Here is a 22,025-nt window from a genome sequence, read left to right as displayed (position 1 = left end):
CTTGAAGTGGTTAATTTTTTTTTTCTCTTTGAACAGTTTAACATTACTGGTTTGGAAAGAACCTCCCCCAATCCGGCGAGCTCAGCCCGTTTCAATACCACTCAAGCACTCCAAACCGTAGTGGAAAATGCAAAAAAATTAACAATTATTCAAACAGACTGTTACAAAAAGAGAATGGCGCCCAACGAGATTGGCAAGTTTTAATAATTTGTTAATGTCGTATTTTATTTATTCATAAAAACGAATCCTCGTGATTATTAGTATTGGATTTAACGCAGTGCGTTCGTTTTTATATCTTTCATTGTTACTTACTTCAGGTCATATGTTTTTTTTTATGAATAAGAACATATTGTTGTTGTAGGTCTATTTCTTTTGCACATATACCTAAGTGTCTATGTATAGAATGAGTCTAGAACATCATATTTAAAACTGTTGATTTCTTTATAGCAATTCTTACGTGACATTTTTTTTTGCATAGCCTTAAACCATTAGTTGCAATAGTTTTTATTTGCAATTTATGTAAGTCATATATATACTGGATTGGAAATCTGGAGTATTATAGCGACATGAATTGCATATAAAATTTACAAATGAGGGGATTTTTGGAACACAGATTGTAATTTAGACCATACTATCCGTTTTTGTTTTAATTCACTATAAACAATTCCATATACATGAAAATTTATAGATTGATACGAGTAAAGCTCGCATTTAAATTTTCAGACTCAGTTTGAGTAATGCCAAGGAAAAGAAAAGTAGTTAGTTTGTCAGATAGCGAAGATCCACATAGTAGAAATACTGCATTAGAATATACTTTTGACGAAGATTCAGTAGTTCAGGCTACTAATAGACCTCGTTTTAATATAAGTCCTATTCGGACTAGATCTAGAGCTATATTATATCAGCAAAATCGTATAAATTATTCGGATATGTCGGAACAAAATAATCTACCGGGGACTTCCCAGCAATCGATTAATGCACCTTCCACAAACGGGGTAGCAGACTTAACTGCTCGTTTGGAAACTGTTTTCGTGACTGAGTTTACTGCTTTACGACAACTTTTAACCGAAAGTTTAAACGCAAATAGGAATCAGTCTGCAGGTAATGAAAATATAAACCTTCAAAGTAGAGAAACTATGTCTAATAATGATCCTTCATTAAACGAAAGTTTAAACACTTCTCGTTCAGGTGCACCTTCACCAAATATTTCTATCAAAGTTGATAAATGGAACATTTCATATGATGGAACTGAAGATGTGTCAGACTTTCTATTCAAGGTAGATACCTTAGCCAAACGTAGCAAATGTTCGGACGAAACTCTAATAGGCAGTTTTCACATTTTACTAAAAGGAAAGGCTGAAACATGGTTTTGGGCCTATTTGAGGCAAGTTCCAAATACCTCATTGCATGATTTAAAGAGAGCCATGAGGAAACAATTCGGTAGAGCAGAAAATGAATGCGATAAAATTGTTAAAATCATAGAGAGAAGACAATTACCAAAAGAGTCATTTGACGATTTCTTTACCGAGGTAATTACCATGAATTCTCGTTTATCTCAACCTATGAGTGATATGAAAATGATAGATTTGATTAAAAATAATGTGAAAGAGTCAATAGGGGCTTTATTATTTATGGATGATTCACTTGATCTGGATAGTTTGAGAGATGCAGGGAGGAAAGCAGAGAGATATGTAAAACGGCAATATCAGCATAAAAATCGCAAATTTGTATCTGAAATAGAAAACTCCACTGAATCTGAAACTGGTGATGATAATGATTGTGACGTAGAAGCATTTAAGTTTCATAAAAATTCCAGTTTTGGAAAAAAAGAGATGGATACCTCTCGATTTAAATGCTGGAATTGCGACCAGATGGGTCATTCTTATTATGAATGTCCATCCAATGTAAGAACTCTCTTTTGTTATAGATGTGGAGAGAAAAATGTAACGACTCCGCTGTGTCCAAAGAGACATCAGGAAAACAGAAAAGTGAACGAGTAAATGAGGGTACCTCGTTCCCAACTCTGTATCCCTCTATCGATATAGACTTAAAGGCAACAACATCAGCAACAAATTGTCACACTGACACAAAAACAAACAATTCGCAAGACTGTAAACATACAGCTAATCAAATAGATTCTCAATTATCGTTGCATGAGAGAAAGCTAAGGTACGAAGAAATAAGAAATCGGATTTTTAATAAAAAACCACTGTCTAAAAAAATAATAAAATGTCGTGAACGATTTCAGAAACGAAAAGCTTTTAATAAATTAGTAGCATCCACTTGCATAAATGAGAACCAAGACTCAAGGCCGTATGCCAAGATTAATTTGGGTGAAGTAGAGCTTTTCGGATTGTTGGATTCAGGGGCATCAATAAGTGTTTTGGGTAAAGGATGTCAAGACCTCTTAGAAAACTTAAAACTTGAGTTTACACCAATATTTAGCTCCCTGAAGACAGCAGATGGAGGTTCACAACGGGTTATTGGTTTTGTAGAAATTCCTGTTACTTTCAAAAACACCACTAAAAATATCGTATTTTACTTATCTCCTTCTTTGCGACAACCAGTTTACCTGGGTGTTAATTTTTGGAAACGTTTTAATATAGCTCCAGAGATTTTTGTGTCCGAAGTATCTTTAGATAGCGAAGCTTTTATGACTTCTACTGAAAACATGCATACTTTAACCGATTTCCAATTATATGATTTGAAACGTGTCGTTGAACTGTTTCCATCTTTTCAAAAACTCGGTCTTGGTCGAACTTCGATGGAAATTCATAACATTGATACGGCAGATTCAGAACCTTTTAAAATTAAACATTATCCTCTTTCACCACCTCGACAAGAAGAGGCATATAAAGAGTTGGACCGAATGTTGTCATTAGGAGTAATAGAAGAGAGCAATAGTCCGTATTGTAGCCCGATAGTTTTGGTCAGAAAACCTGGAAAAATAAGACTTTGTCTCGACTCTAGGAAACTAAATTCCCTAACAAAAAAAGATGCGTACCCTCTCCCACATATCAATGGACTTCTGAGCCGATTACAGGATACTCATTTTATATCAGGTATTGACCTAAAAGATGCATATTGGCAAATACCTTTAGATGATGTATCCAAAGAGAAAACAGCCTTTGCAGTGCCTGGACGGCCATTGTATCATTTTACAGTAATGCCGTTCGGACTCTGCAACGCGGCTCAAAGAATGAGTAGACTGATGGATAAAGTTATCCCCAGTCGACTCAGAGAAAACGTGTTCATCTATTTAGATGATTTGTTGGTGTGCACATCGGATTTCAAAAGTCACCTTGAGATGTTGGAAGAGGTCGCAAAATGCTTGTCTAATGCCAATTTAACTATCAACGTCGAGAAAAGTCGTTTTTGTCAGAAAGAAATCAAATACTTAGGGTATATTGTTGGTCAGGGTTGTTTGCGTACAGATCCAAGTAAAGTTGAGGCTGTTGCCAAATTTCCAATACCAAAATCTCCACGTCAGATCAGACGATATATTGGTATGACTGGTTGGTACAGGCAATTTATAGCCAACTATGCTGATTTAGCTGCCCCACTGACCGATTGTCTGAAAAAGACTAAGCAATTCGCATTGACTGACGAAGCAAAACTTTCCTTTGAAAAATTAAAATATGCTTTAACGACAGCCCCTGTACTAGTTCAACCCAATTTTGACAAAATGTTCACGATACAATGCGATGCTTCTAGAGTAGCTGTAGGAGGAGTCTTAACACAACATGGTGATGACGATAAGGAACATCCGATTGCGTATGTTTCCCAAAAATTGAACAAGTGTCAAAAAAATTATACTGTCACGGAGTTAGAATGTTTGGCCGCGATAGTATGCTTAAAACGATTCCGACCGTATGTTGAAGGACTGCCATTCAAGATTGTTACTGACCATCATAGTTTGCGCTGGCTTATGTCGCAGAAAGATCTCTCAGGTCGACTTGGTAGATGGAGTTTGCTGTTACAAAGCTTTGATTTTGAGATAGAGTTTCGAAAAGGATCCACTAATATTGTTCCGGATGCCTTATCTAGGTTAGATGTAGACGAAGTTGGTATACCTGATGAATCAGTACCTATAGAAATAGATCTGGCATCGGAATATTTCAAATCAACAGAATATTTGAAGCTTATATCTGTTTTCGAATCCGAACCCGAAAATTTTCCAGACACGATTGTTTCCGAAGGTTATATTTATCAACGAGTTAAGTTTAGAAAAGGTGTATTCGAGGACGAAGATTTATTGTGGAAATTGTGGCTTCCTTTGGAACTAAGAGCCGATTTGATTGAACGAGTCCATAATGTTGCATCCTGTCATGGAGGATTTAGTAAAAATTTGCACAGAATTAGGGAGAAATATTTCTGGCCAAATATGGCAAAAGATATTAAAAATTTTATTTCAAACTGTGAAATTTGTAAATCTGTTAAACCCACTAACCAAATATTGAGACCTCCTATGGGTAAGCAAATCCTAACCGAACGTCCTTTTCAACGAATCTATATGGATTTGTTAGGACCTTACCCTAGGACCAAATTGGGAAATTCGATGGTATTTGTAGCCATCGATCATTTTACAAAATATATATTTTTGAAACCTTTGAAAAAAGCGAATAGTGCTGCTATCATAAAATACTTAGAGGAGAATGTATTTCACCAATTCGGGGTACCCCAGTTTATACATTCCGATAATGGATGCCAATTCGTTTCAGCACAAATGTCCGAATTCTTGAAATCATATGGAGTCAAACATATTAAAACGGCCTTGTATAGCCCACAAGCCAATGCCTCAGAGCGAAGCAACAGAGAATTTATTATAAAATTGAGGATTTTATTAAAAGATAAACAAGACAAGTGGGATTTGCATGTATCTAAAATAGCCAGTATACTCCGAAGTGACTTTCATGAAGCAATAAAGTGCTCACCATACTTCGGTGCATTTGGATACAATATGGTGCTACATGGATCCTCTTATGCTGTAATGGACAAATTAGGGTGTATGACTGAGGGACAATTCAACTATACTTCAAACGATGTAAAACTTCAATTAGTACACGAAAAAATCAAAGAGAATCTCGTTATTGCTCACGAGAAAGCAACAAAAAGCTATAACACTCGAAGCAAAAATATACAGTACAAAGTTGGACAAGAAGTGTTTCGTAAAATGTTCCAACAATCAGATTTTAAAAAGGGAGTTAATGCTAAATTATTACCACCGTACTCTAAGTGTCGAATTAGGAAAAAGGTTGGCTCATCTTGTTACGAACTTGAGACGTTAAGTGGGAAATACATTGGCCTTTATCACGCTAAAGATCTGAAGCCATTTTAAATAGTTGCCCAGCTAACTTAATCTCAGGGTGTGGCCGTGTCCCACGTAAAATTTTAGCATTAATCTGTTTTCCTTATTTTCGTCTTCTTCCTACTCAGACTGCAAAGAAGGTTTGTAGCAGATTAAGTAAATTCATAAAGAGGTAGGACAGATCTGCATTGTCATACTAATGGAATATTCCATACCCAGAAATACTATTGTTGTGCATTCATCACTCTCAAAACAAACCAATATATTCTCTTCATTCAGCTATGCATGGAGGAATCTAAGTGTTATATTTGATTGTAATATTACAAGAGCCAACTGTTATACTATCGAGTACAATGTATGGCATTTCATGTGGCTCTATTTTACAAGCCGTGGACAATTTTTTTTTAGTATGCAAATGTAGTCGCCAAAAACAATATGTAATGGTAGAAATCGTTTAACCACGACAAGACAAAGCTACAAAATTTAATAAAAAGAAAGACAAGAAAACCTGCTATGTTGCTAGGGTAATGAGGAATTTAATAATTCTGTTTCGATCTCTTCTATTCTGATCGTTGACCACTCAAGTTAAAACATTTTTCTAGTGGAACAGTATAATAAGCAACGAAAAAATAAAATATACTTTGAAAGAACTTTGAAATTAAATCATAAGCCTTGATAAACGATTTAAGTAACCAAAATACTGTTTTTGCAACGAACATTAAATAATTTAAAAGTACCGTGAAAATTATAAAGGAATTTTTATAAAAAAACTGGTATTTTCTATGGCTTAATTAATGCCAAATAATTCAGCGATAGTATAAAAGTTTACCCTTTTTTGGACAAGTGCATCATCCAACGTGGAAGCATCCAGGCTCTCCTTACCGTCTCGCTTGCATAGCGAATCTTCATAACCAACGCCCATCAGTAATTTGCCAATGGATACCCATAAGAGGGAGTGAGACATATTAATGGTGTTAATGGTGATTTCTAATGAGCTCTGCTGTTCCTGATATGTACAGTTTCTAAATAATGACAGCTTTTCGATGATTTTGATGATTTGCCGTCGGCTAAACAAAGCCAGCAATAATTTATAAAAAAAAAAACAACTTTTAATAAGTATTATTGTGAATTTTGTAATTTTTTTACGTGATTCTATTTTTGCCAATAATTAACTTAGCCTTCGCTAAATTTATTTTATCTTGATAATTAAAACATAAGAAACGGATCATACAATTTTGCTTAAAACAATGTGATTTTCACTTGTGTGAATGTTTCATTAATTAATTAATCTTAAAATGTTTAAAAATGTAATTATTTGTAAATAATTTCTATATAACTTGCATGTTAGAGTTTATTAAAGTAAATTCTTTTTATTGCACGGTTTACTCCGTGAATAAAAGGTATAATCAATGTAAGAATTTGCATCAAAATTGAGAAAAGAGGTTAGGGTTTGGATAGGTGTTAATTGTTTTTTTATATTTGCAGAATTATACAACACCGCATGTATTGAGCTCGATCCATCGGCAGTAAACCAAGGTAACATAACCTACAAATAATTCATCAAAACCTAAATCATCATCCTAACCTAATTTCATACCACTTCGTGTAAGTAGTCGTATAACATGCAGATTATATAATTTATGATAGACTTTGACTATTATCTTTAAATTAATCATTATTTGAGATATTTTTTTTTATAAAAAAAAATTATTTATAAGACACTAAAAGTGTAATCGATTTAAACAAACGATTTAATGAATTTCCTATTAATAAATGAATTGTATATTGTATTCAAAATGAACTAATTAGACCTTTTTATGGGAATTGTTGATAGTGATAACATGGCGGTTTAGTTGGTCTCATCAATGATTAGGGAAGTAGCTAACAGAATATCATGGACACTAGTTACTTATGTTTTATAGCGGGTGGGAACAATTTAAAAAGGTGTCCCAGCGAAAACATCACTCGCATACTCTTACAGTCTGTGATTCAAAAATTATAATATGTCAGGTACTAGTAACAAGTCTTGAAGTGGTTAATTTTTTTTTTCTCTTTGAACAGTTTAACATTACTGGTTTGGAAAGAACCTCCCCCAATCCGGCGAGCTCAGCCCGTTTCAATACCACTCAAGCACTCCAAACCGTAGTGGAAAATGCAAAAAAATTAACAATTATTCAAACAGACTGTTACAGCATAGGTCCACGTTTTGATATAGCCCCCCACAGAGGCCCCGTTTTTCGCCTTTTTGAAGAATTTAACCACATTACTCAACCGATGTGACTAATAGTTGGTATTTAGTATTCGCCAGGGCTGTGAAATATTTGTACAGAGAATTGTGGACATTGGTCCACGTTTTGATATAGCCTCCATGGAACGAACGGTACCTCCCGATTTTCGGTATTTTGAAGGTTTTAGAAATATTATCCTCCCGAAATGACTGAAATTTTGTGTTCAGTCTTCATATACACTACGGTTCATCTGAATAGAACCAACCAATATTTGCATACAAACACCTTTATATCTGGCGATAGGAGAGGAATTGCAAATTATATTTTTGTGGACATGTAGAGAATATAGTAGCCGATATTTTCAATTCCTAACATGTTTCACTTATGCATTTAGCATTAGTCTGGGATTTTTACTGACGGGGCATGGCTCTCTAAATGCATTTTTATATGCAAGAGGCCTGTCCGGGACAGATTTATGTGGGTGTGGGAAGACTGAAGACTGGCGGCATATACTGACGGAATGCCGGTACTATGATGACATTAGAGATTTAGTCAATATGGGTATCACGTATGGAGGGGCGGTGTGGGATTTTAGTAGGGCACTTGGAGACAGGCGGACTGGCAGTTGGTGTTGGCCCCCTTGTGGGAGCATCGCGGTGGCTCTGGTTTAGACCCGAATCGCTGGTAGAGTTTCGGCTCGAATGTGGAGTTGCATATCAACCGGGTGCCTGACCCAAAGAAAGCCAGGAGTTTAGATAGGCTCCGCTCCTAACCAAGGTGGCGATCACGTCCAAATACGTACTCGTACTTTTGTGCGGGGCCGTTGGTAGACGCATTGTATTCACCCGGTGTTAAGAGCACTGTGAGGTAGACCGTAAGGTAGGTACTCACATAAAGCACCACGACGTATGCATTATAACGATACTTTTTACTCGATTTGTTTAATGGTTAGCCAGGATAGAACCACCCTAAGAATTTACACAAATCCTTTGTCAGATGTGCTAAACTTTTACAAAAAACTTTTTATAACTATAAATAAAGGCCGTGAGTGTTGATTGCCAACAAATATTGTGCAAAAAATTTGTATTAGGGTCTTGCAATTTGATGAAAATCGATGCTCAGAGTTCCAAAAAATATTCATATGAAGAAATCGGTAGAAAAAATTTACAAAGTCAAAATTTTATACTAAATTATGTTCAAAATTTTCAAGACTACAATAAAATTACAAAAAGGTCACATTTGGTAGGTTTATGAGTCCGAAACTGAGGAAATATGGTAAATTTCTACCTTTCCAATCCAAAAATTTAAATTTTATCTTAAGAAAGTGAATTCACAGCGATGGGTTCCACCCATTCTCGTTGGCTGTGGACATCTACAGGTCCAAAAAATAAAGAAAATTCCACCGTGCTTATTGAACACATCAAAATATTGTCTTTAAATAAGAGAATTTTCCTTAATTTTTTTTTGACCGATTAATTTTCGAATTTTAAAAATTGATATTTAAAAATTTCCTCTTCTAAAAACAAAATTATTAGGTACCTAATAAGCCCACAAACTATATGATGATCGCTCCATTCGTTTTCGACCTTTAGTCGACACCACAAAACGCTTTGTTAAAAAAGGGGGTAACCCCTTAATGGGGTGGTCACTGAAAAAGATAAATAACATGTTTGTTTGCAAACCTCTGCAGCTGGCAAATTTATACTCATTGAAGAACTCACTTTTCACAACTCAAAAAGCAATTAATATCTAAATACACTTTTATACAATGGAATGGAATGAACATCTTTTCTTAGTTCGGCTTATAGGCCAAATGTTCTGTAGTGGACATACACATTTAGTAACTACAGTTTAAATTATTTTTTTTAAATTTAGGTAATATTAATCTTTTTGGATAATCTAAGAGAGTATATTTTGCCAAACCTTTAGGCCTGGCCACCCTGATGTTAAAACACAGCTTCCGTATTTCAATTACAATGTATTAAAGAAAATTTTGCAGTGACTCTTCAATAAATATTTTTTATTATTTTTGCAATTAATGTCCACTACTGACTGGCTGGCACACAGACCCATACAAAAAAAAAATGAAGAATGTGATCATCTCTTCTGAATTTTATTGCACATTCCTTGTTTATGAGTTGGTTTGTGCCTTCACAACATTAAAGAAAAGACACTTTTTCATAAATGTGCCAAAACTATGATCATAAAAAATTAAGCACAGCAGAATTATGATGATCGGCTGTGATCAACATGACTGCGAGCATTGTGGCAAAGGCGATAATAGCAATAATGGTATGGTGAACTGCTGTAAACCTCGTCAGCTAGCAATAGAACGACGATGGCAAAGTGATGTAAGATTCTGTTGAAGGAACAATTAGTGGTATGATCTCATTCATTCATGAGGCAAATAAAAATCTACATACCGCAGTTGTTGCAAATTGTTAATGGTTTTAATTCACATATTTTGTATAGTTGTTGTAATTGGTATGACCATTAGTAAAAGAGACGGAGAGACAACACCTAAAATTATTAATTTTAATAAATGAAACACTCAACGAAAAGCAATAGGTTTTTAGAAAAAATTAACATTAATTCAAATAGAAAACGAAAACAATACATATGAATGAATTCAATACACATGCTCACACAAAATAGAAATACAATCCATAAAACCATGACACACTACAAGTTGGCAAAAATGGAGAAAAAATATACAATTTACTTTCAATTCAATAAATGGCCACAATCTATAAAAATCATAAACTTACTCATTCATATACATACATATGTATACATATGTATATGAATATACTTACACTCTCTCGTAAACACCAGTGTTTATATGTATTTCTGGAGTGCTTATTGTAAGTCTGAAACTCTACTTACTGCCTTCACCATCGACTTCATTTGCTTCCCTCCATTCCGTGGCAAAGTGAATGTGTTCTCCTTCTTTGAATAGTTGTATATTTTTGTATGAAATTGTATGTGCTTTTGTCCCCATATGAATGAATGCATACGTAGTAAATATAGCAATGCTCGCAAAGACGAATGAATAATAAACCAAATATGTTTTCATATAGAATTTGATACATTTACAATCTGTTGGTTTCTTCAATTCATAACATATGCATGGTAATACAGTTTGCTTTGTCTTTTCTCTTTGTACGATTTCATACAAACTTCATATGGATGCAATAGTTGTATTTAAAAAATATCAAAATATTTTCATATTTATTTGTGACAAGAAGAAAGGCGGACTATAAACTACAAAATTTATTTATCTGCAGCATGAAACAAGAAAATGTTGTCTATGGTTCTGAATATTTTGATCCTTTATTAAATATTAAATATTTTTTTATTTCCAAGTATTCTAGAAATAAATATTGTTTTTTTTTGTTATTAAAAACTGTTATGGCTTGTTTCACTACGGCGATTCGAATACACATTCGTTCGAACTACTACCCAGCTTCTGTTTTTTTTTTTAATATTTGAATTGTTTTTATTTCAAGCCTACAACAATGCGAACGAATTTAAATTCGAATCGTCTTAGTGAAACAGACCATTAGTCTTATACATTTTTCGATTGAATTCTTTTCCCTTAGTATAACAGTCTAATACGTTCAAATGTTAGAAATATGTTTGTACCAAGTCCGTTCGTTTTTTGGTTTGTTCGCACGATTACTCTCGAAAGAGTTATCCGATGTATTCCTTTGCACATCGTAATATTTTGTTTAAATTTCTCACCAAATTCAAAATTTTTGCTTAAGAGTCTTTAAAATAAATAAATTAAAAAATCATTTGGGAATCAATTTTTTTTTTAATTTTTAATTTAATTTAATTTTTTAATTTTTCTTCCAAGTACTACAGGCGCTCGCCTTAAATGTATACCCTACATCACACTGTGGTAAGGGGTATTATGTCTTTGTGCATTTGTATGTAACATAAAAAAGGAAACGAAATAGACCCATAGTTCCTTTTGGGGATATACATATAATCACTTTCTGAGTCGATTTATGCATGTCCGTCCGTCTGTCCATGTATTTTTGTTCGCAACATACAGGTCGCAATTTTTATCCGATTCAGCTGAAAATTGGGGAATATATTTTTTTTAGCCATAGGAAGAACGCTTTTGGGGAAAATCGGTTTAGATTTGGATATAGCTCTCATATATATTTTTGACCGATTTGACGTATTTGCTGCACCAAACACCCTATATACGTCCGATTTTGATGAAATTTGGAATATGTGACTGAATTCTGTCTGAAAATAAATGTGCCAAATAATATCGAAATCGGTTCAGATTTGGATATAGCTCGCATATATATTTTCGGCCGATTTGACGTATTTGCGGCACCAAACACGCAATGTGTGACTGAACTCGGTCTAGAAATAAGTGTGCCAAATTATATCGAAATCGGCTCAGATTTGGATATAGCTCGCATATATATTTTCGCCCGATTTGACGTATTTGATGCACCAAAAATGCTATATAGGTCCGATTTTGATGAAATGTGGGATGTGTGACTGAATTCGATCTAGAACTAAGTATGCCAAATTATATCGAAATCGGTTCAGATTTGGATATAGCTCCCATATATATTTTCGCCCGATTTGATGTATTTGCTGCACCAAACACGCTAGATACGTCCGTTTTTAATGAAATATGGAATGTGTGACTGAATTCGGTCTAAAAATAAATGTGCCAAATTACATCGAAATCGGCTCAGATTTGGATATAGCTCCTATATATATTTTCGCCTGATTTCACGTATTTGCTGCACCAAGCACCCTATATCAGTCCAATTTTGATAAAATTTGGAATGTGTGACGGAATTTTGTCTAGTAATAAGTGTACCATATTATATAGATATCAGTTCAAATTGATAAATATCTCTTATATATATTTACATATTCACAGTGGTGTAGGGTATCATATAGTCGGCCCACCACTATGATCCTTTCCTTACTGGATTTAGCTAATGTGGGCCTTGTAGTGTCCACTTAAGCCATATAAGCGAATGAAAAACACCGGTAATCATAGTTAATGCTTATCAATCTTTTTTCTAGTACGAAATATGAATTGTATGTTTTTTTTACGAAACACCCTATTAAAATATCCTGAAATGAAACTGTGTTTACATGTATTGCAGAAGAAAATCAGTGTTGCACTTTACTAAGTAGATGAATATCATCTATAAGTTCGAATATGGGTAATAGGATACTTTGCATAAATACATTTTTACTTCATTGACTCCTTTGCAATCTGTCGAGTTGTGTATGTCTTACAGATTGCCAATAGCTAAGGGGAGAATACAGTCAAGGCTTGTATAATACAGTATCGTGAACTTATAGAGGTAGGATATAAACTAATATACATATGTTTATAACCAATCTCTACAAAATTTCACATAAAATTGATTCATATTATTGATTTTAAATTATTATTTAGATTTTATGAACAATAAACATGGTGTATTTTTCGAAGGCACTCTGTGTCATATCAGTTGTATGGTTATAAAACTTACGTTTGTCAAGTTTGAGGCAAGTGTTTGGGAAACATTCCAACTAGCCAGTGATGATGACGATGTGTAAATATTTTCAATAATAATCAAAACTAAATGTAAAGATTATGCAAATAAACAGTGAACGTTAAATAACAGCTTAAAGCATTAGCATTTACAATCCCCAAAGACGCTATAAGTCCGTGTATTATTTTTAGAGGAACGAATGAATGAAAGTGATGTAAGCCACTGAAATAATAAATACATTTATTTATGAATCACTTGCCAGCTGCAAGACAGACAACATTATTGCATGAATACCTTATTCATGTTAGTTGGAAAAACATTAAAGTGCAACATTAGAATAATATCCACACGAAGTGAGTGAAATCATCAATAACCAAGCCATTGATGATTGTTATCAATGTTAAGTTGTTGTTTTATGATTCATAAATAAATTCTCCTGACATTTTCTGTCCATAAACTTTATACAAATCTGTATTAATTTTTTCACTTTTCGCTAGTAATTGCCTTAATGAAGATTTTGTAAAGGGGAGTGTATGCCCTATTTTGAAATCATTGTTAAATGCTGAATGTCTTGCTTAATGGATTGATTGCCTTTAGTGTTGTGCCTCATCCCCCCACCTCATCATACGTTCGAATCAAAGCAACAAATATAACAGCACTGGCGTCAACAACATCAACTCTTTAATAAACTGTTTCAAATGGTATGTTGTTGTTGTTGGATCTCCGTCCGTCATTGTTTTTCACAATTGCCACCAATGTTTATTACGTTCTCTATGCGAACATTTTCCCAAACGCTCTGTTATTTTTTCGTGCGTAATTGAAATTAATTTTAGTCAATTTTTGTGATTTATTGATTGGTTTCATCATTTTTCTTCATTTATGCTGACAGCATTTGTAAACTACGAAAAAGTATGCCAGTTATAAAAACTGTCAGTTAAAGTACAATACGTACAAGCACAACTTAACCTCTTGAGGGTTGGTGTTGTAATTTTTTCTCTAAACAACATTCACAAATAATAAGACAACAATAAATAAAACATTGCAGTAATTTGGACGTAAATATATATACAGACAAGGTAAAAAATCCCCAAATATAACATGATCAACAGTATTAAGTTTAGAACCAGTTACATTACACTGTGATTACAACTCCTAATAAACATTTTCTGAAAATATTTGTCGAGACTAAATAAATCCCAGCTCGACTTTGCTGCATAATCGAAGTCCACACTAGAGTGGTTTCATTGTAACAATGGCATTAAATTAGACGTTCTTAGATCGAGTTTCCACTACAGTAATTCCATGATATTACTCTAGTATTTAACTCCTTCTGGTACCCCACAAAAGTTTAAAATTTTTAGCTAAAATGGTGAGCACGATAACTCTCGAACAAAACAACCGATTTGGTCCAAAATTTGTTCCTCGTAATATTTCTTCCAAGCAGAAATCAGGTTCGAATATCGACTATATCGGTGTACTCTTTCGGGTACCTCCAACAAAATTTTAAAAATTTTCGCAAGAGTGCATTTTTAGGACATTTCTCGGTTTTGCTGATATTTGTTCGCTTTATGAAGGTGCAATATCATACTTCCGGGCGCAAGTAGATATTTCCTGAATAATGGACCAAAAGCTACAAAAACGCAGTCGGCCCAAACTTAAATGCAGAGCTCCGAAATACTCGCTCGAATTCTACTCGCGAGTGAAATTCGAGCGAGTTCGAGCGGGATTACTCGCGCGAGCAGAAAAAATAAAACGAGTATACTCTATTTTTACTCATCACTCGCGAAGCATATTTTAGACTTGCTCGTTTTTACTCGGAAGTGAAAAGTGTTTGCGAGTACGAGTACTTGAAGAGTACTAGTTTTAAAAGGAGTTTACTAACTCTCCACTCTTTTGTTTTATTTGGGAGCACTCGCGAGTACTCCGGGTTAAAAAATAAGAGTGGGAGTGAAAATGCTCGAAATAGAGTACGAGTTTACTCGAAGAGTAAAATCGAGTAAAAATTAATTGATATATTTTTGGAAAATTTTTTGTATAGTGTTGGTGGGATGGTTATGGGGGGGAAGTTGAGGGGTGGGGGTAAATGTGCTAGTTGGCGGGTTGGTGGGGCAATGTGAGGGTGGTGGGGCATTACCCCCAACTTGCCCCACCTCAACTTGCTCCCCCTTATATAGAACAGAACAATGTTTACAGCTGAACAGTTTTCCCTGAAATATAGACTATATAATTTTTTGAAATTCCGCGGCGATCTGGAGGCACAGTATCGGAATAACTACGGAAGGGTAACAGATATAGTATCCGAATATTGTCAAAATGAGTGGGAAGTACTTACAAGTCATCTCTTAAAAAATCGGGGTGCGGTCAGGGGGAGCAGTGCTCCCCTTTGAGATGGTAATATCAAATATAATCAATTTTAAGCTCTATAAGTTGAAAGGGTTTGAAATCATAAGAAGTTATGATTAAACCAATCTAATGTCAAGAACAAAAAATGTGGGTAGGCAATGGCGGAGTGAAGTAACCTCATAAGATCAAACTACCAAAATGAATATTTCTGCTTTATTATCGGATTGAGATCGTAAAACGTCAAGAGTCATCAAGACATACACTAGTAGTCACCTGGGGAAGGTACATGTTAATTGATGCGAATAATTAATATATCCGACGCACTATAACTGTGAGTGATATCTACCTTGGTTAGAGTAAATATAATAGCAATCTATGAAGTCGGTTAAAAATATGCCGGATGGGCTGAGGGGAAGTAACAAAGGACGATTCATATTACGAACGAACGGCGTGCCTTAAGACACCACCTGTAGAGAAGTTTTACATGGGTCAAGTGTTCAGGAACATTACAATGAGGGGTATGTTGTCACTATTGAAAATTTGGGCAAATAGTGAGCAAGGCGGGTGTGCATTAGGGCTATAACCAAAAAAATACCACCACATAGCCGTGTAGAGCATGGAAAACTATTATGAAATACGGTGTCAATTTTTCTCTATCGCGAAAAAAGTTTCCGCACCAAATGCATGGAAGTTCAGAAATGCATTTTTTAATTTTATCTGTTATAACATCATATTTGCTTTTCATCAAAATTTCTATTTTATTGTAATCTAATTTAAAATCATTATCAAAGCGTTCTGGACCAATTTGATCTCAAATCGCGCCATTTCGGAGCATATTAGAAACTTTTGACACTATTGCAATTTTTGGTTTTTCTTTATAAACTCGTTAATTTTATGTTTATATTTTTTGTAACTATCGGACAAGAGAATTTGGGGTCATTAGCAACGAATTCGCGAAAGTTACAGGCTGTTTTTGTTGACCTTGCCTGTGAGAATTGTATTTGTTTTCTACAAAAATACAACATCAGTACCATGTTGGGAATTTTGTCCCAATAATGAAAACGCGTTTCTAAGATCGATTCAATGAAAAAAGTTCCAGCACCGACCGCAATTACTAAAACCCTTTTGGTATTTTTTCTACTTATAATTTTAAACTTGCTTTGTTTGAATAAATATTTATAGACAAAAATACATTTCTCACAGGCAAAGTCATTAAAAACGGTCTGTAACTTTCGAGAATTTGTTGCAAATGACACCATATTCTCTTGTCCGATAGGTACCAAAAATATAAACATAAAATTCGCGAGTTTATAAAAAAAAACCAAAAATTGCAATAATGTTAAAAGTTCCTAATATGCTCCGAAATAGCGCGATTTGAGAACAGATTGGTCCAGAACGCTTTGATAATGATTTTAAATTAGATTACAAAAAATAAAAATTTTAATTAAAAGTAAACATGTTGTTATAAAAGATAAAATTGAAAAATGCATTACTGAACTTCAATGCATTTGGTGCGGAAACTTTTTTCGCGACAGAGAAAAAATTACACATTATTTCATAATAGTTTTTCATGCTCTACACGGCTATGTGGTGGTATTTTCGATATCTGCAAAAAAGTGCAAAAAGTTATACCCCTAGTGTGCATATTCAACATTTTTTGCTTAAGTGCTGATTCCTGACATAATTGTACAAACGAACTAAATCCTACGGTAACTGGTGGGAGCGATATTTTCCGAAAGGAATAACTCCCAAAATTTTCTATGTCGGTCCATTCCTTCAGCTACCTCATCTGCAATACTTTGCGCTTTTGTCCTGATCAAATTTATTAGTAACATTGAAGCATATTCGGATCTTCCACAGTCTTTAAGATGAATACCCGAAAAGTTTCGATATTTTTGGCGGCCAGTTCATACATCCAGAAATGGACAACAAAATTCTAAAAATCTCCTAAAACATAATTCGCCTAGAAAATTATTTTGGTTATGTAGCGGGATTCGATCTACCCATGGATGAAAGTTTCAATTCACACAGACTGAGGGTATATCTCCGTCGGCAATGACGACTGATACCACCTTAATAGGGGAAATAAAACGCAACTTATCCCCGAAGAGGCTTCTTTATATGGCTTTAAAATTGAAAAGTTATTGGAATTTATTTGTAACTTTGATCCAAGACCCAATGTCATGCTTCAGAATGGGTCCCATGAAGTAATTAAAAATAATAAACATTGTACCAAATGTTGTAACCAAGGCGATTTTACATTTTCTTGCGAGGAATCCACCAAGAACATATAAAACAACAATATTTATGAAACACATTTAAAAATTAAACGTTGTATACGAATATTCTTGTGCGAAAAAAATATTTGGTATTTTTAATTGAAAGAAAATGTTTTGACAGCAAATGAAGACATCAGTTGGTATTACTGTATCACCTTCTTACTTGCACCATGGTTGAAACTAATATCCTTGAATAATTTTACGTAGCGCTTTCCTTCTTGCACATATTCTTGTAATATTAAAATAAGTAGAAAATGTTATCCCACCTAATGGGTTAATTCGGCAATTTCTAAAAACCAAAAACATGCTTGCTCTCACTCACATGCATACAAATCATTTCGGTAAAAATGGGCGTTGATTTCAGGGGGGGCTACATACTGAAAAGAAAAACTGAGCAAACAATTTACTTACTTAAGGAAGTAACGAGTAACAACGTAAATAATTTGTAACTCTGAGCAGTTGCAACAACAACAACAAGAAAACAGCAATGGAAAAACAATATGTTGTTACTGTTGCTACAGATGCTGATGGCTACAGCCTTCAACGGTGATGGTGATGATGAAATGCTTCTTTTTTTGCCGCACACTCTCAGTTTGGAGGGGGTTTGCATGTTACATTATTACGGTTTTGTTTCATTTTTAATAAAAAGCTAACGAGAAAAACGTAAAGCCCAAAACAATGTAATGTTGTAACAAGCGATAGCGATAGATGCCTATTTGCTCTGGTGGCTACATGCAATGGCATTTTAACATTTGCATTTTTATGGATGGATGTCGATTGTTTTTCGCTACAGCAGCTAAGCCAACATTTACCGCAAAACGAAAACGCTGTTGTAATCTAAAGAAAGGTTTTTTGACGTGTCTTTTTTCTAAATCATGTTACGGCGAAGTCTTTTATTAAAGATCATTAAGAAATGAAATGCTAAACCTTTTTCATGCTTGTAAAAAGTTGGTCGGTCCGTCAGCTTAGCGGAGTGTGGCCAAAAATTCCCTGATTGTTCCTAGCAAACGGTAGAGGGAAGTGGGCTTCAGAATCAAATTTGGCAGCTGGAGCATACAGCCGTGGCAAGGTTCTCATTCACGCTCAATCTCATATCGCGAACGACCTAAGCTAGAACGACATTTAACACACAAAGATCGATCGTTTGAAAGATCGATGTTGGTTGAATACAATGATGACCATAAACTATGCACTCTGTTGCATTTGCTGAATGTCGTTGCTGTGCATGTTGTTCTGGTTGAAAACGATGACGACGACTCCAACCATCATCATTAAAATGACGATGATGATGAGATGTTTTTTTGTTTTGTTTGCTGACCGTGTTTGTTGTGAATGTTGTCGATGATATCTTACGAGGAGAAATTAAAAAATCGTATGCTTATTAAGCCAAAACATTGTATTGGGATTTCGAGGAGGGACTAACAGCTTTCGGTATGCCCGCCGCATTGCCGTATTTTTGTTGGTGGGGGTCGTTTTTTAGCTTTCAACTTTGGCTGCATGAAAAAGCAGAACTGCATTTTAATCAGTAATTTTTATTAGCATCTTATCGTCAGGTAAACGCTTTGTTGATGTTACCATCATTGTTGCTGTTTTTGTTGTCGATAAACAAGCGGCAATATGTTTGGCAGTTTGTGTACAGCCCTCAACACAACAAGGCTGCCAGCCGCCAGTACAAGAAGAATCAAAAGATGCAAGACCTTATTTTGTTGAACACAGATTTCTACTCTCCTTCTCCTCGGCGTCCCCATTACCGAATTTTGAGACTTTTTTTGGAGCGTTTACCTCATTCCGTAGAGGCCGTTGTTGTTGATTTAAGGAATCTCAAATTACCTTGGTGGCGACTAAATCTCCAAAAGACGAACAAGCAGAGGAAGACGAAGAAATAAGATTGATCATTTCAAAGATATGTTTGATCTGGAGGTGATATTGTTTTTTAAATGGTCTTTAGATGTTAAACAGATAATGTTCTGAGTTGAGTACATGAGTGACCCGTACAAACGAACGACCGACCGACCGACCGACCAACCGACAGTTCGTCCGACAAGCCAAACAAAAGTTAGTCGACCAGCACTAACAGCGGCATCATCAGCAACAACCACAAGAAGAATCCACACAACGGTACGATTTTGATATTGAAGGTGGGCTTTTGTTACCTTTAATTACAATATGGATGGATGTTTGTACAATGTACGAGTAAAGCATGAAATTAAAGACAAGTAACAAGAGCCTTACAAACACCTGTGATGACGATAAGCTTTTTTTCTTACCTTTTGTTGCTCCTGCTGCTTCTGCTGCCGCTGACTTTCAGTTCGAATCGATTGAAATGGTAATATAAGAGCTCCAAAAGAACAATACCTGTTCGTCGAGAGGCATTTGCATTGTTTCACTCACTGATCCTAAATTCTGGAAGCGTATTGTAAGGTGTTGCTTTTAATGAGAAAGTTTATTGTGCTTTAGCGAAATGATGTTGTGGAATATGGAATGTCGACGTCAAGATGACTATAAAGCGCATCGGCAATTATGTATGCTTTGGTAAAAAGGGTCTTGCAGAGGATCAAAGGGAACAAAAACAACGACAACATTGCATTAAATAATTCAGTTATTACACTCAAAAAATTGTAATTGTTATTATTGATTTGGATTGGAATGTTGATAGTTGAAGGCATTAAACATTGCTATTCGTTTGTTAGATTTAGTGTCCAATACTAAAGTGCCAAAAATAAAGATAGGTTCGCATGTAAATTTCTAATTTTTCAGATGACTTTTTTATGGATTTTATAATTTTGTGTTATTGTGATGGGCACTACCCATGATGTCAATATATGAGGAAAAGTCAAAATTTTTTAGTTTCCATGAAGCCAGGTTTGCACTCTTATAATACGCGAACTATTGTAGTTTACCAGTAACTATGACTATTGCTGGATTATTTTAGATGTTTTTGTACAAAGCTCAAAAATTTAGCAAAAAAAATTAATTTACGTGGTAGTTACGACCGCGTAAAGGAAAAACATAGGTAAAAACACGTTGAAGCTAAACAGGTTTTTTACATTGCTATTCGATTTCTGATTAAACCATTCAAATGACGGACATCTGTCCAAAGTAAAAGTAGGAGAATACAAAATGAAGATTACACTTCTAATGTACCACTTTCCAAACTTTCCACGGCATCCACCTTTTATGGATGCTGACATTTTGAAGTCGGATTTCAGGTGTTTTTTGTATTTTTTATGTAACTGGGACGCGCATTCGGATATTTCGAAAAACCAATTATAGGATTAAAGAACTCGCGATACCGCGCGATATTTTAGTTTTTCGACGATCCGGATCATATGAATCACAGATCATAAAAATCCATCTACTAGAACGGCGGAAATGGCTACTGCAAAAATTGAAAAATTTGCGAAAAATTTTTTTCAAAATATCGCTGACTAATTCGCGTTTTATGTGGATCGTTTCCATCTCAATTAAGAAAGTGAATCATCACTCGCGTTTGTGCGAAAACAGCGGTTTGAAAAATTTAGTGGCATGGGAGCTGTATCCAATTTATCCAAAAAATACTGTGTGATGCTACATCCACGGTTCTTGATGGATTTTATTGAAATATGTTTAGATCGATGTATTTTTTCACGGTTGATAGTGAAATCGGATGCGCATAAAAAGTGTATGCACTTTGTGCAAAATATAAGCGTTATACAGTTTGTTGCACACTAAGCTGCAGACGATGCTACATCTTAGCGGCCAAAGTAAATCCTGGCAAATGTGTACAAATTAAAAGAGAAGAATTCGCTGTATTGGTAAACCGCATGCGCATCAAGTGATTTTGAGGATTTCGCGATTTACACGCATTTCAAAATGAACATTACCCGATACAATTTTATTTCAAGATTATACCCCATTTAAAGGAACCCAACATTTATTTGAAAGATATCCATATCTTCTGCTAGATGTTAGCATGTTTTCGAGAAGTGACTAGAATTAAAAATGTGATTTATTGCGTGAAATTTAACTAAAATAGAAGAAAAACTCCGACCTATTTTTCTTACATTTTGTTCAACTAACTCACAAAATAAATTTTAATAAATATTTTTTCTTACAAAAATTTTTATAAATTTCCTCAATATATTTTTTTTGTTTTCGCTATAATATGAAAACCACTAAACGGATTTGTATAGTTTTGGTTTCATTTGAATCTTCGCGATGTATAGATTACGTACATATTTTTTATATATTATTCAGAGGCATAAGCAGGTTGAATTTTATTAAAACAAGTAGCAAACTACCAATTGTTTGGAATTCTTTCCTAATTTCCGCGAAAATGCACAACTTTTTCACTAAAGTT

The sequence above is a fragment of the Musca autumnalis genome, unplaced genomic scaffold (genome assembly GCF_047663935.1).
Source record: "Musca autumnalis isolate F117 unplaced genomic scaffold, ASM4766393v1 scaffold_4, whole genome shotgun sequence".
NCBI classification, from domain to species: Eukaryota; Metazoa; Arthropoda; class Insecta; order Diptera; family Muscidae; genus Musca; species Musca autumnalis.
The sequence above is the reverse complement of the archived record's forward strand: the minus strand, read 5'-3'. Positions refer to the sequence as shown.